Raw genomic sequence first — 21017 nt, 5'->3', positions numbered from 1 at the left:
AGCCTAGTGGGCTTATTCATCTGGTAATGAAATAACATGACATTTTGTTTTCCATGTTAGACCTGCAATTTTAAACAATACCTGGCTTGAAGTAGTTTACTGGAATGGGCCTACCTTTAAAATCAGACATTTCCTCAATTTGGTGCTTGAAAAGTCCTTGTAATTATTGTAGCCAATTTAGAAGTTCTTGCTCCACGATTTAAAACAAAATATATATTTTTTTACAGTTTTTGTGAGAGATGTGGCCGCTTTAGTTTGTTTCTCGCCGCTTTAATTGAAGGGTGTTGCGCTACTCTGTTGCAGTTAAATCACGTGGTTGTTATGAGGACGACAACACATGTTGACTTCAACTTGGCTTTCCGTACATCCCTCCATTAAAAAAGGGAACCTGGTTTTTGGCCACTTTCACATTATGAAAACAGTGATGGTGAGATTAATGCTACCGCTATTCATGGATTTATTATGTGTGCCTGCGTTGGCCACATTGGATGCAGGCATGGCGATCTTTCTGGAGCCAATGTCCATATCATTGTCACATATTTTAGAACGTAATAATAATTTGATTATCAATGCATTGTCAAGGTCTATAACATGAATTATTCTTAGTGGTAATGGCCTACTTTTTCTTTTTATGCTTTTTTCATGCTTTTTGTGGGGATGGAGGGGTTCTATATTAGGCCTTATGTAGAATTATATAAATTATACAATTGTATAACATGAGGTCCCTGAAAATGACATAAGTGCTTGAAAATGTCCTTGAATTTGACTTGATCATGTATTTATGAACACATGCTCTTTCCATGACAGATTGACCAGGTGAATCCCTTATTAATATCACTTGTTAAATCCACTTCAATTAGTGAAGATGAAGGGACAGGTTAAATAAAGATTTTTAAGCCTTGAGAAAATGTAGATATGGATTGTGCAACTCAATATTAGGAAAATGTTCTTAATGTTTTGTATATTCAGGCTCAGGACTATTCACTGTGTATAGGTGGAGTTGTGGGTCAGTTTGCATATATTACATTTTATTCCTCTAAGTACATGTGGTACTGCATGGAAAATATATATTTTTGTTGTTGTTTCAACCCATTTTGAAATGTTGATCCTAATGTCAGCACGTTGGCCCCATTTTTATTTATAGAAAGACCCAGATATGCAATTTGTTGACACTACAACACAGTAAAGACTTGGATATGCATTATCCCAAATGCTAATCAATACAAATGTATGTTAAATTCGCTGCTCTGTTTTGCTTGTTTACAGCGGGTAATTTCTTAGGGAACTGTCATAGGCGCTCTCGTATTGTTACATCGCCAACATTTCAAGAATAAAGTTTTATATGGGTTCTAACATGTCGGCTGTTCTAAAACCTGGCCTAACTCTCTATTTATATGGCTCTGCTCACAATGGCCACCAGTCCAACCATTATGCTATCATTGATGTGAATGGGGACGCCCACTCTATTCATTCTATTTCTATGGGTGTAAGCCCATCTTTGATCATGCCAGTTCCACTGGCTCGCCTGTGCAAATAACCAGCTGTGTAAGAGGATTATGTAGAGAGATTTCATGTGAAATTGACTTGAATTCGCCAAGATTTTCCACTAAACCCAACACACTATTCTCCAATGGAAGACGTTGTGGCTATTTTTGGCAGACTCCCACATTTCTGATTTGAGGAAGATGTTGATATTGTCTTGCTTGATGACCAAGAACGTGTGTTGGGCTGTATTGCTCTAACCACCCATGCATGTCACTCTGTAGTTGCAAAACAACACAGAAGAATATCAAAGGGCATTTACAAAATAGGATATCGGTGGAGCAATACAAAGCTAGACACTCAGAACAAGATGTTATGTCCCTGACAATGTTGTTGTAAACACACTCCATGTATTTTCCCTTTGCCTTGCTCAGTGTTTCTATCTCTGGACATAATTGGTTGTTGTGCCTCTATTTTAGCACTCGCTCTCTCTCAACAAATAGTTCTAGATTCATTGCTTCCTCAGCATGGCAAAAAGCTGACACGGCAACAATGATGCATAGAAGTTAAGGCCCCTCTCACCAGTCAAACCTTACCGTAGTGATTTATGGCATTTTCCATGGAGCCATCTTCTGCTTCGCAATGACCTGATCTTTTTCTCCCCCTGGAAAGGAAATATTTAGACGCATCCTCCAGATCCATTACTACAGAGCAATGCGTCGGGTCTGAGTGAGTGTGTAAGTGCAATGGAATGTTTCTATTAAGATGTACGGAACCTTTTCTCTCGAGTGTTAGTGTATTCACTGGGGGGGGGGGGGGGGTTGCAGAACGAGCTCAATATTGGTGATTCCATCTGAAAAACACTGCTAAATTATTGAATATTTTAACAACTTTACCTCACTGATTGGTAAAATGTGTTGTGATATTGACTAGAAAGACATGACTTTGCAATAAAATGTTCTGAAAAATGGGGCTTGGGCAGTATACTAGGGTTTCGGGGTTCCCAAAAAAGCGATTTGAGCCAGTCACGTGTTTGTTTACAAAAAAGCACAATGAGCAAAGGTAAGTCACTCCTGCAGCAGAACTTAAGTGAGATCAGTTTACACTTGTATGAAATTCACGACTGTTTGTCAGCTATATAGATTATAACTAAGTTAGCTGTCTAAGATGTGCCAAATAAATTCTGTCCATCTGGTTTCTGTTAGCATGCCAGTTTAAGCTTCTTGTTAAGAGCAGCAAATACAATCCCCTTCTGGATTAAGATCCCTGCTGCTTAATGTTTGTTTTGAGTGTGTGCTGCAAACTGTGTGTTTTTGAGATACCTGCATAACTTTATGAGCTGGGTGTTCTGTCCTAACAGTAAATGTTTACATGCGCTCATTAGCATTTACCTAGCATCCGCTATGAGAATGCCTTAGTACTTGTTAGCATTCTGTTAAGTGACATTTCTGGGACAATTGTTACTTTTGAAAAAAAATGGGGCAGGATGTTTGTGAGTCACGGAGTTGGTAGGGTTTCAGAGTCAGACTTGTTGATCAATCACTGTGGGTGGGACTTTTGAGGGAAGGTGATAGATTAGACTAGTTTTTCCAACTAGATTACTCGTCTACCCTTTGAATTTGTGACAACTAAATCTAGTCTACTCTTTCAACCATTTTCAGGGGGAAGACCCCTAGACCCTTGCCAGATTGTGCGCCCCCATTTTTATACAAAGTCAGACGCCCATGAATAGACCTACATGTATGATTGAAAAATTCAGCAGGTGTTAAACATGTGCTTTGCTACACAGAAAGCAGCAATTGACTACTCTGTTGTCGACAATTTTAATCAAATCAGTAGGCCTATCAATATACAGTGGCAAGAAAAAGTATGTGAACCCTTTGGAATTACTTGGATTTCTGCATAAATTGGTCATAATTTGATCAGATCTTCAATTAAGTCACAACAATAGATAGTCTGCTTGATCTAATTAAACACACAATTATATATCTTCATTGTATGTGAACCCTTGGATTTAATAACTGGTTATAACTGGTTAAACCAAATGTTTTATGTAGTTGCGAATCAGACCTGCACAATGGTCAAAAGGAATTTCGAACCATTCCTCTTTACAAAACTTTCGTTTCAGCAATATTCTTGGAATGTATGGTGTGAACCACTCTCGAGGTCACAGCATCTCAATCGGGTTGAGGTCAAGACTCTTATGTTAAAGCCATTTTGTTGTTGATTTACTTCTGCGTTTTGGGTCATCCTGTTACATCACCCAACTTCAGTTGAGCTTCAATTTGCAGACAGACAGCCTTACATTCTCTTTCAAAATGTCTTGATAAACATGGGAATATTTTTTTTCTGTCTGATGGCAAGCTGTCCAGGCCCTGAGGCAGCAAAGCAGCCCAAACCATGATGCTTCCTCCACCATACTTTACAGTTCGTCTGTCCACAGAATATTTTGCCATTAGCGCTGTGGAACATCCAGGTGCTCTTTTGCGAACTTCAGACAGGCATCAATGGGGGGGGACAGTAGTGGCTTCTTCTAGTTTTTACGTATTGTAGACTCGTCAACAGAGAAGTTAGCATGTTCCAGAGATTTCTGTAAGTCTTTAGCTGATACTAGGATCATTTTTAACCTCATTGAGCCTTCTTGTGCTGTGCTCTTGCAGTCATCTTTGCACAACGGCCACTCCTAGGGAGAGTAGCAATAGTGCTGAACTTTCTCAATTTATAGACAATTTGTCTTACTGTGGACTGATGAACATCAAGGCTTTTAGAGATACTTTTGTAACCCTTGCCAGCTTTATGCAAGTCAACAATTCTTAATCTTAGGTCTTCTGAGATCTCTTGTTCGAGGCATGGTTCGGACATCAGTCAATGCCTTTTGTGAATGGCATACTCAAATTTTTTTTTTTTTTTACGGGGCAGGGCAGCTCTAACCAACATCTCGAATCTCGTCTCATTGATTCCACGTCTGGTTAGCTGACTCCAATTAGCTTTTGGAGAAGTCATTAGCCTAGGGGTTCACATACCTTCCCAGTTTCGTGAAATCCATCTGGTAGTTAGTCTTATCCCATCACTGCAACTCCCGTACGGACTCGGGAGAGGCGAAGGTCGAGAGCCATACGTCCTCCGAAACACGACCCTGCCAAGCCGCACTGCTTCTTGACACACTGCTCACTTAAACCGAAAACCAGCTGCACCAATATGTCAGAGGAAACACACCGTACAAACCCTCCCCTAACCCGGATGATGCTGGGCCAATTGTGCGTCTCCCGTTTACTGGCTGCAATACAGCCTGGGATCGAACCCGGATCTGTAGTGACGCCTCAAGCACTGCAGTGCCTTAGACCGCTGTGCCACTTGGGAGGCCTCCAGATTCAACATCTTCATCTGTTTTCATAAATTATTAGGGAGCCAAATCAATGGCTCTCTCAATGCAATTTGGTTCAGTTCATCACAGATCTGTTTAGAAGGAGACGTTAGTTCGAAAACTATCCATCACTAGGCTACACCGACCAGTCACTGGAAAGTCTTGACATGGGATTCAAATCCTAGGAAAATACAAACAAGAATTTGGTTGAAGGAGATTGACACCTTTTTGTAAACACGAGCTGTTCTGTCATCAATCAAAGAACAGTAAATGGCCTGTGAGCGCGACTTCGTGGCTGGCTATAGGCCTATGAAACACAACAGAAGAAAATAATGTGCCACACAACAATTAAGTGGATTTCAACTCCTTGTTAAATAAATTCACTCACATGAGACTAGTGTTGTCACGATACCAGACTTTTGACTTTGATGTATGCATTAGCCTAATGAATAAATTATACAATGTAACATAATGGTATCTCTATTGATTAACTGGGTAAATCAAGATGTAGCCTAGGCCTATTCACAATACAGGTGAATGCATATTCAATAGGAGTGTGCATGCATTGAGTTATTGAGGTGGTTTTGGCTGATGTCATCTGTATCCCTATGAAAATGTCTTTCTCTTCAATTTGGGACTTATTTTAATGTACTGATCAACAACCTTTTGTATAGAAGTACCTTATTTTATTATAGTGTGCGCTGTAACCAGTAATGACATCATTAACGAGACAAGAGTGTGGCCCATCGGAGTTCTATTCTCTCTCTCTCACATGCATACCAACAGGGAGAATCTCAATTGCATACTCCTTGCAGCCTCCTCATTCTCAAAATCCATTGGATGAGGAAGCCACTGGTCCCTCCCCTCTGACGGAGGCGAGAAGAGAGGACGTGAGGAATATGCTTTTCAGACGCTGCTGGCAATAGATCATCTTTGGGAGAGACGTGAAAGAGGGAACAATTTAAGTAAATTTAATAAAGTTTTTGTGTCAATCAACATATTTTGAGTTATGGTCTGCATATTATCACAAAGTACTAGGGTAGGCTGTAGGCAGACTTGGCTCTCGAAAAAAAGATGGCGGACTGAACACAGCGGTGCAGATTTCCTCAAGATAAAATCGTAATATTCAATATTTGTTAGACTATAGTTATATATATATATATATATATATATATATATAGTTAGACTATATATTAGCACTTCATATAATCGTAACATTCAATCTGGATAACTAAACAAATCATAAGGTTTGAGAAATGTATTGATTTGAAATATTACGAAAACAGGCAACACAATTTTGTGCAGCTGAGGGATATACATTTCTATATAAATTATACATCTAATTTTATTTATTTGTTGTCCTATCATGATGGAACGGTCCCCAACCCTATACCCTAGACACCCACCTGAGCGACCCATACACTAAAGAGAAGTCCTTATCTGTTTTATGAACTTCCTGTAAATTGGCTATATGCAGCCAAAACATAAAGAGGAATGTGGACAGAGGCCTACTGAGCAGCACAGCCCCCTCAAGATTCTGAGCCTGCCTGGCAGGGTTGGTTCTACCAAGCCAGATCCCTCTGATGGGAGAGCATAATATACAAGGACATTCTCAAAGCTGCTAATGACAACCTTGTACCTAGCTGGTGGGGATTCCGGTTGTGGCAGTGCTGGCAACACTGGCTGCAGTAACCCATGGGGAGGTGGTCACATTCAGACAATCAGAGAAGGGGCATATTATTGTGACCCTGGTGGCACAAAATAAAGATCTGAGAGGCTTGGGAAAATGGTTACAATGGAGGCCTGTGTGTGTGTGTTTTTCAGGGGAAGGGGTGGTATCTGATCTCATCACCTAGGACTTGACATTGGTAAATCAAATCTCCCCATTTCTGCTCAATCCTGCGTGCTTTCTCAAACAGCTGTAACTATATGCATTTGTAAATCAAGTCCTTCCTTGAGTTGGGCTCTGGTATGTAACAACCATTGAGCATCTGAACTTGTAGTTGATTGTGGGGAGAGGGGTTGTGTGTGTGTAGCCCACATCTGTTGCTAGGGGGTAAGGATCTGCTTGAGAAAAATGCAATGGCAATCCTGATTTATAGGTAACAATCAAATAAAATGTTGATTTGTCACATGCGCCGAATAAAACATTATTGAAATGCTTACTGACAAGCCCTATAGCCAGCCACAACAACCCAGTTTTATTAAGAAAATGCCTATTAAAAAATAAAAATTAAGAAGAATAACGTAGCCATTTGATTAGCTGTTGATTAGCTGTTCATGAGTCTTTTGGACCTAGACTTGGCGCTCTGGTACCACTTGCCATGTGATAGCATAGAGACAGTCTAGAGTCCTTGGCAATTTTTAGGGCCTTCCTCTGACACCGCCTGGCATACGGGTCCTGGATGGCAGGAAGCTTGGCCCCTGTGATGTACTAGGCTGTACGCACTACCCTCTGCAGTGCCTTGCAGTCGGAGGCTGAGCAGTTCCCATACCAGGCAGTGATGCAACCAGTCAGGATGCTCCCAATGGTAGAACTTCTTATTTTTTAAATTTTACCCCCTTTTCTCCCCAATTTCGTGGTATCCAATTGTTAGTAGTTACTATCTTGTCTCATCGCTACAACTCCCGTACGGGCTCGGGAGAGACGAAGGTCCTCCGAAACACAACCCAACCAAGCCGCACTGCTTCTTAACACAGCGCGCATCCAATCCGAAATCCAGCCGCACCAATGTGTCGGAGGAAACACTGTGCACCTGGCGACCTGGTTAGCGTGCACTGCGCCCGGCCCGCCAGAGGAGTCACTAGTGCGCGATGAGACAAGGATATCCCTACCGGCCAAACCCTCCCTAACCCGGATGATGCTAGGCCAATTGTGCGTCGCCCCATGGACCTCCCAGTCGCAGCTGGCTGTGACAGAGCCTGGGTTCGAACCCAGAGTCTCTGGTGGCACATCAGAGTCTCTAGACCACTGCGCCACCCGGGAGGCCAGCTGTAGAACTTTTTGACGATCTGAGGACCCATGCCAAATTTTTTCAGTCTCCTGAGGGGGAATAGGCATTGTCATGCCCTCTTCACGACTATCTTGGTGTGTTTTGGACCATGATAGTTTGGTGATATGGACACCAAGGAACTTGAAGCTCTCAACTTGCTCCCTTACAGCCCCGTCGATGAGACTGGGGGCGTGCTCGGTCCTCCTTTTCCTGTAGTCCACAATCATCTCCTTTTGTCTTGATCACTTTGAGGGAGAGGTTGTTGTCCTGGCACCACATGGCCAGGTCTATGACCTCCTCCCTATAGGCTGTCGCGTCGTTGTAGGTGATCAGGCCTGCCACCTGTGTCGTCAGCAAACTTAAAGATGGTGTTGGAGTCATGCTTGGCCATGCAGTCATCGGTGAACGGGGAGTACAGGAGGAGAGGGGCCCCCGTGTTGAAGATCAGTGTGGCAGATGTGTTATTACCTACCCTTACCACCTGGGGGTGGTCCGTCAAGAAGTCCAGGATCCAGTTGCAAAGGAAGGTGTTAGCTTAGTGATGAGCTTTGAGGGCACTATGGTGTTGAATGCTGAGCTGTAATCAATGAATAGCATTCTCACATACAGTTGAAGTCGAAGTTTACAGACACTTAGCTTGCAGTCAGTAAAACTCATTTTTCAACCAGTCCACAAATCATTTTGTCAAGTCGGTTAGGACATCTACTTTGTGTATGACACAAGTCATTTTTCCAACAATTGTTTAGAGACAGATTATTTCACTTAAAATTCACTGTATCACAATTCCAGTGGGTCAGAAGTTTACATACACTAAGTTGACTCTGCCTTTTTTTTAAAACAGCTTGGAAAATTCCAGAAAATGATGTTATGGCTTTAGAAGCTTCTGATAGGCTAATTGACATAATTCAAGTCAATTGGAGGTGTACCTGTGGATGTATTTCAATACCTAACTTCAAACTCAGTGCCTCTTTTTTTGACATCATGGGAAAATCAAAAAAGCAATTTTCAAACGCCTGAAGGTACCGCGTTCATCTGTACAAACAATAGTACGCAAGTATAAACACCATGGGACTACGCAGCCATCATACCGCTCAGGAAGGAGATGCGTTCCGTCTCCTAGAGATGAACGTACTTTGGTGCGAAAAGCGCAAATAAATCCCAGAACAGCAAAGGAAAGGGCGGTATGGAGTGCAATGGAAATTGCATCATCTGTGGGTCTCTTGGGGCGGTATGCAAATTGGAGTTTGTCTAGGGTTTCTGGGATAATGGTGTTGTGAGCCATGACCAGCCTTTTTTAAAGCACTTCATGGCTACAGATGTTAGTGCTACGGGTCGATATTATTACGCATATTCATTGTTAATGATGGAAATTAAGATATTCAACCATCTGGGTGTAGTGTTTTAATCGCTACTGATGGGTTCTGGCTTCTAAACTTGAAATCCTTGTTCGTGGGACTGAGGGAGAGAAGGGAATGCAGAATGTTTACATTCTGTCCAAACATGTTATTATTTGACATCAGGCTTCCTATGGAAAGGAGAAGGTCCACAGTCTGGTACAAGTCAACAGGACAGCCATGAGTTGGGGAGGAGTGACGAATTTGCGCCGAGGTCCGATGAAGTGAGAAAGAACATACATCACTGAAGTCCTGTCTAGCATCAGAGATGTATTGGCTGTCCAGATGTGTAAGGAGACTCGGCATATGAAGAAGGTTTTTAAATAACTGCTTGTGTGCATATGTCTTTCTGTTCAGCTGTCTGTTTGAGCTTTTTCTAGTTGTCTGTTAGTGTTAGGTTATAAATAAAACAGAGTTAAAAACTATTTATAAAGCAAATTGAGGTGAGAGCATTGGAAAGGCTTTTAGCGGTTGATCTGCTTCTATTCTGTGGGTGGCACTGTGTGCTCTTTTTGAAGGATGGGTCCTGGCCTTTCATGGGGGGAGGGGTCGGTGGTAGAATGCCGGTCACTGGGAGGACATCCCATCTTGGGATGGCAAGGGGCTTTAGCGGGTGGAATAGTGGATAACAATTGGAGTGTTACTTAGTAGCAATGCTAATATGGTACAGCTTTATGGACACTCAATCACTACAGTGTGGTACTTTTTAATGGTACATTTACAAACATATACAGTGCCTTGCGAAAGTATTCGGCCCCCTTGAACTTTGCGACCTTTTGCCACATTTCAGGCTTCAAACATAAAGATATAAAACTGTATTTTTTTGTGAAGAATCAACAACAAGTGGGACACAATCATGAAGTGGAACGACATTTATTGGATATTTCAAACTTTTTTAACAAATCAAAAACTGAAAAATTGGGCGTGCAAAATTATTCAGCCCCTTTACTTTCAGTGCAGCAAACTCTCTCCAGAAGTTCAGTGAGGATCTCTGGATGATCCAATGTTGACCTAAATGACTAATGATGATAAATACAATCCACCTGTGTGTAATCAAGTCTCCGTATAAATGCACCTGCACTGTGATAGTCTCAGAGGTCCGTTAAAAGCGCAGAGAGCATCATGAAGAACAAGGAACACACCAGGCAGGTCCGAGATACTGTTGTGAAGAAGTTTGGATACAAAAAGATTTCCCAAGCTTTAAACATCCCAAGGAGCACTGTGCAAGCGATAATATTGAAATGGAAGGAGTATCAGACCACTGCAAATCTACCAAGACCTGGCCGTCCCTCTAAACTTTCAGCTTATACAAGGAGAAGACTGATCAGAGATGCAGCCAAGAGGCCCATGATCACTCTGGATGAACTGCAGAGATCTACAGCTGAGGTGGGAGACTCTGTCCATAGGACAACAATCAGTCCTATATTGCACAAATCTGGCCTTTATGGAAGAGTGGCAAGAAGAAAGCCATTTCTTAAAGATATCAATAAAAAGTGTTGTTTAAAGTTTGCCACAAGCCACCTGGGAGACACACCAAACATGTGGAAGAAGGTGCTCTGGTCAGATGAAACCAAAATTGAACTTTTTGGCAACAATGCAAAACGTTATGTTTGGCGTAAAAGCAACACAGCTGAACACACCATCCCCACTGTCAAACGTGGTGGTGGCAGCATCATGGTTTGGGCCTGCTTTTCTTCAGCAGGGACAGGGAAGATGGTTAAAATTGATGGGAAGATGGATTGAGCCAAATACAGGACCATTCTGGAAGAAAACCTGATGGAGTCTGCAAAAGACCTGAGACTGGGACGGAGATTTGTCTTCCAACAAGACAATGATCCAAAACATAAAGCAAAATCTCCAATGGAATGGTTCAAAAATAAACATATCCAGGTGTTAGAATGGCCAAGTCAAAGTCCAGACCTGAATCCAATCGAGAATCTGTGGAAAGAACTGAAAACTGCTGTTCACAAATGCTCTCCATCCAACCTCACTGAGCTCGAGCTGTTTTGCTAGGAGGAATGGGAAAAAATGTCAGTCTCTCGATGTGCAAAACTGATAGAGACATACCCCAAGCGACTTACAGCTGTAATCGCAGCAAAAGGTGGCGCTACAAAGTATTAACTTAAGGGGGCTGAATAATTTTGCACGCCCAATTTTTCAGTTTTTGATTTGTTAAAAAAGTTTGAAATATCCAATAAACGTTGTTCCACTTCATGATTGTGTCCCACTTGTTGTTGATTCTTCACAAAAAAATACAGTTTTATATCTTTATGTTTGAAGCCTGAAATGTGGCAAAAGGTCGCAAAGTTCAAGGGGGCCGAATACTTTCGCAAGGCACTGTATTATGAAAAATAGATTTGAAACTTGTATCTCATTATGGTAATTGGTGAAATAAGTACATCCAGTTGTAATTGTAATTGCTTAGGAGATAGTAAGAAAAGACTAACAATATTTACCTGGCTTAAAGAAGTAATATAGCTATTGTTTACAGGAAACTCATTCAACAATTTTAGATGAAGTTGTGTGGAAAAAGGACTAGGGGGTGAAATACTTCTCCCATGGGCAAATAAACTCTAAAGGGGTGATGTTCATTAACAGTAATTTTGATCAGTATGTGCGAATTGTCGAAACAGATCTGAATGGTAGATGGATTATTTTAAATATATTATTGGGCCATAAATGAATATGGCTCATTAACCTTTACGGACCAAATAATGATGACCCACGTTTCTTTGAAAAGTTCTACACTACCATTCAAGAGTTGTGGTCACTTAGAAATGTCTTGTTTTTGATATTTTTAAAATATTTTTCATAAAAATTTATCTTTGGAAATTATATCATAAATAGGACTGGTGGAGATAGGTCACATGCAGCAAACAACAACAATATATGGAAATGTCTGCTCAACTCAAAATTACAACCAACTAATTGCAGCATTACTGCAAAAATGGAAGTATTCTGTATGTGTTATTTAATAGTTTTGATGTCTTCACTATTATTCTACAATGTGGAAAATAGTAAAAATAAAGAAAAACCCTTGAATGAGTAGCTGTCCAAACTTTTGACTGGTACTGTATAACAAAAATATCTATAACATGTTAAATATAAATGCAACATATCAAGTGTTCGTCCCATGTTTCATGAGCTGAAATAAAAGATCCCAGAAATTATCCATACTCACAAAAACCTTATTTCCCTCAAATTGTGTGTGCACAAATTATATTTTGATTCAGTGTATCTATCACCCATTTTTCTGCTGCCTGTGACAGCAGCTTTGGAACCTTTGGATTTTTCTATCTGCGTCCTTAAGAATAAGCACAAGTCTGCTCTCTCTCCCACACTCCCTGCTCTCTCTCCCACACTCTCTTTAATCTGAATCACTTTAGAAATGACATTGAAACCCCATTCATCATCTATAGGGAGTAGGGTCTGGCCTTTTCGACTGCTAATGTATAAATGTCCCCCCTGTAGCACATCAGTGACTGTTCCCCTGTGGCTCCTCTCTAGAAATGGGGCCTATTTCAGTCATTTTGGCTTTGACATTGTCAAGTTCACTGTCCACCCCTTTCACTGATTCCCCTTACATCTGCCCTTTGTTCAACTCATCAACAGCCAGTTAACTGACATTTCTCAAACTGGAAGTCATCAGGAGGCCCAAGAGAATGCTTTTATCTCTATGTTCACTGGGTTGTGTGGCTTTGTCAACAAAACCAATACATATGCATAGTGGGACACAATGACAGTTACTTTTTGCTCCCGGTCTCGGTGGGCTGCAGTGTCCGTGGGGGATTTTGTCCCAGCCCCAGCACTAGGTCTCAACAATTAGTTGGTGGTATAGCGCTAAGCTCGACGTAGTCAAAAGCCTGCATACACTCACAGGGTTGAGAGTAGAGATGCACGATATATCGGTGAACATACCGTAATTGCTAGAAAATGCCAACATTGGTATCGGCCAATGTCTAGTTTAACGCCCGATGTGCAAAACCGATGTCAAAGCCGACATGCGCACCTATATAACGTAGGTACATTACGTAATGACGGCACGTAAAATGTTGCGCTATACGTGCAACACAGCATTCCTAAACTAGCCCACAATGTCTGCTGTGTGGATCGAGCAGTCAACAAGTCAAGCAGTCATTTGAAAGAGTAACATTTTAGCGAGACAACTCCAAAGGCAAAATCCATTAAATCCAAGATAATGGGATTCATTGTCCTTGACAATCAACCGTTCTCTGTCGTGGGTGATGTGGGCTTTCGCCGCCTGGTCGAGCACCGGTACACACTACCAAGTACACTATTTAGTCTGATGTTGCCCTAACAGAGTTGCACAGTAATAGTCACTGCTATTAGCTTCACGACATGCATTCTATGGAACCCCGTTTGGGTCTTTGCGTGTCAAAAAAGATGCAGTACCACTGTCAAAGCTACAAAAAAGTCTGCAAGCACCCGCCACGAACGATGTGTTTTAAAATTTCCGAGTTGGTAATAAAGCATCTTTTGTTTGACCGCAACTTCTGGGGTAGCTAGCTTGGTACCTAGCTAGCACCAATACAACCAGCCTGAAAACAATGACCAGTAGAAAGTATTAGCTAGGTTGCCACTTGTTGTTTGCCTATTGAAATTGAACTTCAGTTCATGAAAATAAATAGCTAGCCAGCTACTTAACCCTGTTTCTCAAAGCTAATGTTATAAGCCGCCAGCTAGCATCATCTGGCTAGTGAGGCTCGACCGGACGGGTTATCTGTTGTGGAGCTAGCCACAATAAGGATTAGGCACAATAGTGGAATTTGTTGTTTGCCTTCAAAATAAAATTATATTTTTTGACGCGTAAAGACCCAAACGGCGTTCTATAGAAATCCTGGTTGAGAGTGAAACAACTGAAGAAATGAACAACGAAACAGCACAGCAAGTAAGTGAAAGAAATAGGTTTGATAATGTTTTACTGGTAATGGGGACATGCGTAAATGCCAACAAAATCATTTTTTGGTGTGTGTAACCTTTTTTTATAACTAAGCAAGTCGGTTAAGAACAAATTCTTATTTACAATGACTGCCTACCCCGGCCAAACCCGGATGACGCTGGGCAGATTGTGTGCTGCCCTATGGGACTCCCAATCACGGCCAGATGTGATAGAGCCTGGATTCGAACCAGGGACTGTAGTGACGCCTCTTGCACGGAGATGCATTGCCTTAGACCGCTGTGTCCGCGTGTGTTAACTATTTAACTGTACTAGAATGCTTAAAAGGCCACTAAAATGTTTATCTGTTAACGGTATTGTTTTTTGGGGGTTTTTTTGCAAGGAAAATATTGGGTATCGGCCAAAAATTGTCATATCAGTGCATCACTAGTTGAGATTACACTCTGCACTGAGTAAACAAATGCCCTTTAAGGTGTTCAGCCTATTAAACCCCAAGTCGATTTGAAGTACATACTGTAGGCCTACTGCTATTGTCCCTGAGTCAAGAGAATGGCATTTGGCCAGTTTCACTTGATGGCTGGCTGGTGTAAATGGAAACCTCATAGCTCCAGCTCCCTAACTTAACTCCCACCCCATGCAGGAGCAGTGCAGGAGCAGGTGTCTTAAAACCAGGGCAGTAATTCACTGGAGTTTGTGGAATGCGATTTTCTCATTGCTGTGGGCGGGTGGTTGTGTTCGGGTTGCCGAAGGAGGAAAGAGCAATCAACATTTTAAAAAGGTTTTCATTTTGTGTGCCAAGTCAGCAGGGATGGAAACGGTTGTTGGGTTTGTGAGGATAGAGCCTTGTTCTCTGTAGGACTCGGACACATGATGGTGTTAAACACCAGTCGCTCCGCTCAGACCCAACGGAAACCCTGGGTCAGACCAGGACAGCTCATCTACAGGCATTGACCCGTATGTTGCTGAGGAGACTGGGTTGTTTGATTAAAATGGCCAACAGCAGGATTCTATACAGTAAAAAACGGTACGTTTATGGATAGACCTATGTCTGAGCAGATAAGTGAAAAGCGGACGATGTAGCACTATAGTTTTCTCAGAAATATTGATGCTAACGTTAAATGGCGGCCCATTTTTTTGCAATTCTGGGCTTCCTTTGGGTGTGCTTTACCGTAAGTGTCTTTTGTAAGACATTTCAGAGAGTGATACTGGGACAAAAATGGAGAAGAGAATTTGATTTGTTTGTATACAGAAATGAGCCATTGAGGCATTGAGAGATTTGTTTGCGTCTGTTTGTAGAAAATAATGATGTGTGTTAGAGGGGTGAAAGCCTTGGTAGCTATACACAAGTTGTTGTTGAAAGAGGCAAAACAAAATCCCCTTCACTTGGCTGTGTTGGGCTAAATTAACGATTATCTCACAGATGACAGTGTCAGAACTAACCATTAGATTGATGTGATGACTCCTAGTTCCATTCCTCCTCTTATCATCTCACACCATTCTGAATCTGTGCCTGATTTCATTTTCAATAGACTGTGCGCAATGATGTTGAATTCAGCATCTTGTGCTGAATATTCTGTTTGATGTGCTGGTTGTTTGCCATCGCTCGCCACACCATCCGATTATGCCTCAATGCGCATTTTGAAAAGTAGCCAGTAGCCCGTTTAATTTCAGCCAAAAAAACATTCTTGGTAGGTGATTCGCAATATTTTGTTGACTTTATAATATAACCCTAATATTTGTTGGGAGGTGTCAGTTTGTGAAACATTTGACATGCCAGTCTGTCAAATTGAACTCACATCTGTGCACTCTGCCTCTCCCTACTAATTTGCCTGCCTCTGTGACCCACTTTAGAGAACATCTGTCTCACTCACGCTCCCTCTCTCTCTCCCTTCCTCCCCTTTTCACTACTACTGCATGGCTGTTACATATTCACAAACCCACATCCTTATTTTATATGTAGTGCCTACACAGAGAGACATTCTAGGAGCATATTTATGCATAAGCACACCACAATATTACATGTAGCCGAAACACGTGCCAGGAATGACAGACAGGCCTATGCGGTACACACTGCGTCCATTGTAATGGTGGCTATCTCCTGCTCTTCCCCTCACCACACTGTGTCCTCCACTGCTCCAGTCTTTCTAATGATCTGCCCTGTGTATGTGATGGTGTCTGCTAGGTGCAGGTCAGGCAGACAGGCTCTTATTCACTTCACAGCACACCAAAGGGAGAGTACTACAGTAACCCCATTGTACTTGTGAGTGTGCACCTACGAGTGGTGCATACGTGAGTTCTTGTGTTTTTGCATATACATGCACTGTGTGTGTATTCTGTAGGCCTATAAATGGATGCTGCGTGTGTGTTGCCATAGTAAATCCATAATACATGACAGACATAAAAGCTCTACGGAGGAAGTGGAGCAGAATGTAATAAGTGGCGATGATGCAGCCCAATAGTGTGCTCAGCTGACTGTGAGAGTCAGGGCCTGTGTGCAATTAAAACCCCTCACACACATACACACACTGCGTTGGGTTGCACTGTAGCTCCATTGTGCTGTATCGGCACAGGGATAGTCGGGGGGTGGGGATGAGCCCAGGGCTGATTTGGGTTTGTGTCAGATCAGCTGGCAAGGCCACGGGCCGCAATGACATGAACAGGCAGACAATACTGGCCTGATGTAGGGCATGCTACGCTGGGCCAAGAGGAATGATCATTATCATCCCAGGGTTTTTTCTGCATCAAAAAGGGGCTTAGGTAGTGGGCTGGCTTTTTTTGTGCCAATTTCCTTAAATTCTACAGAAAAATCCATGTAGCTGAGAGAAGCAAATTTTCTGCAACTCTATGCATTTTGCAATGGCTAATGCTGTTATTTTTCTAATAAATTCTGCTAAATTGTTATGGGAATTTTTAAATTCTTTATTTTGGTGTTTGTTAGTTCTTAACGATTATATTATTTACAAATATCTAGGTCCACTATATCTTCTACATACTTAATATCTGCTTTAAGTTTACACTGAAAGGGTTTTTCCACCCCCCCCAAAATGTATACTTTCAATGGCAGAAATATCCATGTGTACTGTTGAGCCCCATCCTGTGTGGATGTTCTACACTGTGTAGTGTCTATCCACAGTATGGGCCTTACTGGCTACACTCTAGTCTACACTAGGCTGTGTATTTTAATGCTACTTTATTCCTATGGCTTTCCAAGAGGTGTTTGGATATATTTTCATAATGTAGTTTAGGATAAAGCATCCTTTAGCCCCAATCTTGAACATACAGCTAATCTAGCAATGTTTTTTGAGATGACAAACCACATATGTAGCCTAAAAAAAGCCTAGTTATTCCACCATAATGGAATAGGATAGTATCATTAATTTGCCCACAACAACAGTGGAGGATTATCATACTGCGATATGCTTTATTCAGAATAAAAGTTTTCTGACTCGTTTTGAACTAGAGGTTCTTTGTCAAACAGGATATATTTCTTTGTGACAAGTTAAAATAATGCCGCAATCCAGTTGTTTGCCTACGATGTCATGCATATTTCTCGTCCCGCTCCCTGCCTTAGTCATAATAATAGAGCTATTGTCATCCATCTGACGTCTCACAAATGTTTCATTCACCAATACTGTATTCAGGCATGTCCTTACAACAATAATAATAATAATGGGCTAGTTACATTCTATTTAGCTCGCATGCATGCAGTAAAGATAGCTTATTAGGTTACAATGACTATTGAATCAAATTGTAAACACAGCTTACCTTTCTGTTTTATAAATGTAATTGTTGCCCAAGATATAGGTTATTTTGTATGTTTTAAGTTTATTGTAGAATTTCAATTTGTGGGGGGGGGGCTCACAAAAGTCAATATACAAAGCGACACCAAATTAAATGTAGACATATGCACTGCCTCAGAGCTTTCAGTTAAGAACAAATTTGTATTTACAATGACGGCCTGCCGGGGATCAGTGGGTTAACTGCCTTGTTCAGAGGCAGAACGACATATTCTTACATTGTCAGCTCGGGGATTCGATCCAGCAACCTTTCGGTTACTGGCCCAACGCTCTTACCACCAGGCTACCTGCCGCCCCAGCTTCAGAGTGGGGGATGGTGAAATCCTGGACACCTAGTGTTACTATGAGATCTTTTTCAAAAGCCTTACATCAGACTCCCCTATCTTTCTCCATATTGGTTTAAGTAGATAAAGATAACTTGGCTCAGATAATCCTGCCTAATCAGGGTTTTTTTCTGCATAGAAAAAACAACTCAATTGTAAACCTAAATGACTAAAACCAGATATGTAGAAAAGATAATGGACCTATATATTTTTTATGAGACCATCTTTGAGAACTGACAATCCCTAAAAGAAAAGCTAGACAGCCAGGGAGAATCAAAAATTCATGGCATGGGGCCCCTGTTGATTTTGTTTTAATGTTTGAGTCACTCAGATAGCATAAACTGTAGAATTGAAGGAAATTACAAAACGGTACATTTTTCTCTCCACCGCATGACAAAATGTGTAGAATTGCATGAAAGTAGCTTTTAAAAAAGCAACATTTTGTCACTACGGCCAACAGGGGGGCCTCTAAAATGTAAAAACCCTACTAATAATATATGGGTAATGGGCCAATAACAGGTAATTTAGTCTTAACGCTTAGATTGACAAGATTTACCGTAAGTGCATCTGTACTTAACACAGCAAATCTGCTTATTCCCTTCTCCAGATAAGCACCTGTGCTGCTGTTGGGTCTCTCACCTGCCATCAGCTGGGATCCAGGGGCCTAGGTCATAAATGACAAGGTAAGAAAAGCATTGCAGTGTAGACCGCCCATGTTTATATTTTCCTGTTTACTATAGTCAACATTCCCGATTTGCTGGTTAAAGCCATGTGTGGCTACGATAAGTCATACAGAGATGATAAGCAACCTACTGGGCTTGACCTTGATCCGTGCTCTGTACAACATGGCTCTGGATAACATCGTGACTCTGAACAATGGTGGCATTGAATGATAAAGAAGCGTTTTTTTTGGACAACCTCCATTTGTTATCCAAGTGCCTACCTTTCCCAGATCCTTCCTGTAACAATGCAATCCAGGGATTCTCTATAGCCTAGTCTGCATAGCTAGGGCCTCATAAAATCAGTGTTAACAGAATCCAGACATTAAAACAGAATTCAACAATATTTAAGTATTTGTTGAACTTAGTAGGAAATCCGTTGTATTGAAGTTATTAGAAAATTAATTCATGTTCTAAATATACCAGTGCGGTGTCGATGTGCAGGGGTATGAGGTAATTGAGGTAGCCATGTACATATATGTAGGGTTAAAGTGTGTGTGTGTTTTATATTTGTATTTGTTATATATACAGTTCTGGGGTCAGTGCAAATACCATATTTACAATGTGCAAGGATACTGGAGTGGTAGAGGTAGATAAATATATTCCCTACTTTAATCAACCAGTCCATTTTGAATGTGTGATATAGCTGTTGTGATTTGGCAAGCAATGTAGCTTGTCTACAGTTTTTGTGTATCCTTTCATTTAAAAAATGTTTGCATAGGCAGTCATTTCCGTAGGCTTATGGGAGCTTGGGTGTGCAGTACGTGTGTGTGTAGAACAGCTGTTCTCAAACTAGGGGTGAAGACCCAATGTGGGGTCACCTGATATGAAAATGGGGTCGCGGGAGAATTTCCAAAATCCTGATTTAACATTGTAACATCTTTTGACTCAGTCATTGTAATGTGGTTAACCTTAATCTAAATAAAAAATTATTCAAATCCAACATTTTAAATTCAACCAGAGAGCGCTCTTAGATCATGGGGAAAAGACGGCACTTGACCGTTTCACTTGAATCATTCCCACGGTAATTGGCTAAGCCCACTACGCTATGAAACCACACACTATTGCAGAGACTGATATTACTGGCCGCAATTAATATGGTGTAAACAATGTGTGGGGAGGCAGAGACGCAGAAACTCGCATCAATACTGTTGTCAGATAACACTGTTAAACTAGGAATTTATGCTCTAGCTAGCAATCAAGAGGAAACTGACTGAAGAACTCAATCTCCCCACCTGATGTTAGCTGTGAGGGCCGAGATGCCCATTCATTGACTTTTGTTTTCTCTACATGTCGGGGGATTCTATTCGCGAGAACACATTGTTATCATGATAACCGTGCATGAAATGGCAATGGTGATGTTCATGTGCTGCTTGGCTATATTGACGAAAAACAGATTCAATGGGATCGAATGGCGGGCTTTTGCACAGATGGGGCTCCATCTATGGCGGGACGGAAGGCTGGCCTCTGCACTCTAGTTATGAATTTGTCTCCCTCTGCCATATGGATACATTTTATGATACACCCACTGAGCTATAATGGATACACCGAGAGAAGCTGGCGGCAAAAGAGCTTAGCGCAGAACTCTGAGATTTAAAAAATATATTTTTTATTTCACCTTTATTTAACCAGGTAGGCCAGTTGAACAAGTTCTCATTTACAACTGCGACCTGGCCAAGATAGAGCAAAGCAGTGCGACATAAACAACAGAGTTACACATAAACAAACGTACGGTCAATAACGCAATAGGAAAGAAAAATTGAAAAAAAAATTGATGTACAGTGTGTGCAAATGTAGAAGAGTAGGGAGGTAGGCAATACATGTGCCATAGAGACAAAATAATTACAATTTAGCATTACTACTGGAGTGATGTGCAGATGATGATGTGCAAGTAGAGATACTGGGGTGCAAAAGAGCAAGAGGTTATGTAATAATATAGGGATGAGGTAGTTGGGTGTGCTATTTACAGATTGGCTGTGTTCAGTGATCAGTAAGCTGCTGCTTAAAGTTGGAGAGGGAGATGTAAG

The 21017-nt window shown here is 41.4% G+C and overlaps 1 protein-coding gene across 4 annotated transcripts in view; it reads left to right on the top strand.

The window, feature by feature from the left end:
- LOC139388647 (erbin-like) overlaps positions 1-21017 on the top strand; it is a 129971-nt gene that overhangs the window by 4974 nt on the left and 103980 nt on the right. For all 4 annotated transcript variants that reach the window (XM_071135437.1, XM_071135435.1, XM_071135436.1 and 1 more), the window contains exon 2: positions 18879-18954. The gene's annotated coding sequence lies outside the window, so the exon portion shown is untranslated. The remainder of the gene's footprint in view (positions 1-18878; positions 18955-21017) is intronic.

The sequence above is a fragment of the Oncorhynchus clarkii genome, chromosome 29 (genome assembly GCF_045791955.1).
Source record: "Oncorhynchus clarkii lewisi isolate Uvic-CL-2024 chromosome 29, UVic_Ocla_1.0, whole genome shotgun sequence".
NCBI lineage: Eukaryota > Metazoa > Chordata > Actinopteri > Salmoniformes > Salmonidae > Oncorhynchus > Oncorhynchus clarkii.
This window is presented reverse-complemented; position numbering and strand designations above follow the sequence as displayed.